Source organism: Octodon degus, unplaced genomic scaffold (assembly GCF_000260255.1).
Source record: "Octodon degus isolate 3935 unplaced genomic scaffold, OctDeg1.0 scaffold00005, whole genome shotgun sequence".
Classification (NCBI taxonomy): domain Eukaryota; kingdom Metazoa; phylum Chordata; class Mammalia; order Rodentia; family Octodontidae; genus Octodon; species Octodon degus.
In genome coordinates, this window is record NW_004524581.1 from 18,974,394 (window position 1) to 18,977,667 (window position 3,274).

Genomic DNA, 3,274 nt, shown 5'->3' on the forward strand with positions numbered 1-3,274 from the left:
GTGGAGAAGGGCTCCCTTTTGCCCACAGCCTCCTCAGCCTTTGTTGTCGGTTGACTTTCTGGAGTAAGACGGCATCTCAGCATTGCTTTAATTTGCATCTCTTGAATGACCAATGACATGGAACTTTCTTTTTTTTCCATATATCTATTTGTCGTTTGTATCTCTTCATTTGTGAAGTGCATATTCATCTCAGATGCCCATTTTTGTGGTTGAAAGATTTTAGATGAGATACATGTTTCGTCAAGATGGTGCTGCTGGAGAGTGAGCAGTTCCTGATTGAGCTGACCAGGCTCTTCCAGAAGTGCCGGAGGTCGGGCCACGTGTTCATCACCCTGAAGAAATATACTGGGCAAACTAGATCCATCCCAAAGAGGGCTCTGTGGAGGACTTTGAGCCTGCAGACAACAAATGTCTGTTGAGAGCTGCGGATGGGAAAAAAAGCTCAGCACTGTGGGGAGTGCTACAGAAGTGAGTAAGTTCCAGATGGCCTATTCCAACCTGCTGAGAGCTAACGTGGATGGACTGAACAGGAGGGACAAGAAGAACAAGAGTAAGAAGGCCAGAACAGCACAGCAAAGAGATCTGGGTTCTCTGCTCTTACCAGTTGACCAATGGATTGCTGTTTTTCCTTTTGGCCACAAAACTAGATTTTTGGTTTCCCTGTGGCAACTATTTTCATGTGAGATGAGGGTCATTTTGGAGAGAAAAAGGTTCTAGTGTACAGGGTTGTTGTGGTAAGAAACTAGTTCAGATCTGTGCTGCATGGTGGTGTTCTTAGTTTCCAAAGGCCTCTGTAACCATTTCCCTGAAGAGCAACGTATCATTAAATATTTGTTTCCCAGAAAAAAAAGGATTTTTTAGATGAGATTTTCTTTTTTATATGTGACAATAAATCATAAAAAGTAAAACTATATATATAACATAATATCAGATAGTCACCAATCTATGACTCTGACTCATTTGCAATAACTGATAATTTTCTACTATTAAGTGCATCTTCATATAGTAATGAAGTAATTAAAGGTTAATATGTATATTAATTTTATATTTATTTATCACTTTCTGAAACTAGGAATGAAGATTGTAAGAACTAGAAATGTTTTAAGTGAACATTCGTGTAGTCTCTGGGTAAAATAAAATTTTCTATAAAAAATATGGTTTGATAAAGACTCCAGTTGCTTATTTATCTATGTCCTGCAAAGGAAATACTTCAGAATGCCATCAGCACACAAACAGGGGTGACTGCTCCACCTCGCTCCTAGCCACACATCTTATGCTTGATTACTCTTACTTTGATTTTTAACATTATTATATTTTTATAGTTTTTCCACTGAAACTCATTGTTCTTCCAAACAGGGACTCTTGAGTAAAAATAAACAGAGTAAATTTAATGTCCATTTCCTTGTTTGTAGTTTACTTGTGGCTTTTTTATTTGTTGTTGTTGTTGGACACAAATTCAGGGTTTGGGCCATGGTGGGGAAGACCTTGGCCACTTGGCTACACCCCTACCCAAGTGTTCAATCCATGTTTTCCATATAATTATTCTTCTATCTGTATTTTAAGAGAGTTCTCGATTTTCTTTCATCTTTTGGGAGTTTACTGCCATGGATGTCCCCCTATTCTATCATAATGATATTTATATTCTACTTTAAAGAACACATATATATTCTACTTAAGTATATCGACAGATACTTAAGTGCTTGTATGCATGTTTAAACATAAATGTGCACACTTTGTATTTTAAAAGGTTCTTGGATTTTGTGAATGCTGACACCTAGTTATCCTTTCTCAGGAGTGTGTGATAAGACCATAGTCTTCTTTTTTCTTAAAGCGATTCATGGTCACGCAATACACAGTGACTCCGAGATCCAGGGTTTCTGAGGGAGGCGGACCTCGCTGTGCTCCTCCCTTCCCTGTGCATGCAATCCCGGAAGTCGCCCCACGCTTGCAGCGCCAACACACATGAATGCTGACTGCCAGGGGAGCTCCCCAGTGGGAATCGCTGAGCAAGAAGCCAGGCTGAGCAGGTTGAAGTCGCTTGAGTTTTGGGGGAAACTCGCACGCACGCAAGCGTGCCCCACTACGTCAAGCACAGTGCCAGTTTCCTTTTCTATTTCCACTCAGTGCCTAGTTCTTCATATAAATTCACCCCCCTGTGGTTAAAGCCTGATTTTGTCTTACAAAACCATCAGTGTTATGAGATGAAGCTCAAGTACATATTTTCAAGCAAAAAAAATGAAATCTGGTCTGTAAAGTCACTATTTGCTACCAGTTTTAGATGAGAAAGCTTCAAAATCTCCATCCAAAAAAAGTCATATAATAACTTCAGTAGTTTATGCGGTGTTCAGTATCATTAGTGTCATTATTGAACTTTTGCTGGAGAATACTTATACTGACAGATAAATTACTTTTTATTTCAAATTCTATTGCTGTCTTTAAAATTTTCCATGCCAATTACATCTTTTTTTATGTAGTTAGTATAGAGTCTACAGGGTCTCACTGAACAGATCAGACTTGTAGTGATCCTCCTGTTTTCAGCCTCCCATGCCCAGTCTCAATCACTGTCAGCATGCCCCAGGGTCAGGGCCAGCACAGCATGCTGGGAGATCGAATCCTGACCCCTGTGTCTGCCTAAGCAGGCGCTTTAATCCGCTGAGCTAACTGGCCAGTCCACATGTTGGTTAAATCTTACGTCATGGTATCTCTTGGCTTCTCTCTAAGTGGGTATGAACTTTCAACCTGTGCTTCTAGCCATGATATTATATTGCTATTCTCCCTTTTGTGTGTGCTATGGGTTTAGTCCTGATGTTGGGTATCTCTGCCCTGTTCCCTCATGAAAGAGTTTTCACTAGAGTTTGAGGCATCGGTAAACTGTGCAGTGAATAACAACATAAAAGATTGGCGGTTGTGAGAGCCAGCAAAACTGGGAGTGGTGGGCCATGCCTGTAATCCCAGCTCCGCAGAAGCTGAGACAGGAGGACCACCATGAGTCTGAGCTTTGTAGTGAGGCCTTATAATAAATAAATAAATAGTAAAAAAGGAATATGACAATGATACATGTTTATGAAGGGAGATGTTGTTAATTTGCTATTTTTGTTTTGAAAATTTGTACCATATGTATTGTATGTAACTTTGTTTTTGCTATTTAGTTTTGCTTTTACTCTTTAAAATAAAATTAAATGTAATTTTACTTTGAAGGGAGATGTGATTATTTTGACACAATAAAAGAGTTTTGGTTAAAAAAATGATTGGTGGGGGCTGGAGAGATGGCTCA

The 3,274-nt window shown here is 39.5% G+C and overlaps 1 pseudogene; it reads left to right on the forward strand.

Moving 5' to 3' along the window:
* The first annotated feature begins 245 nt into the window (after positions 1–245).
* Positions 246–717, forward strand: LOC101587742 (annotated as a pseudogene).
* Positions 718–3,274: the final 2,557 nt, after the last annotated feature.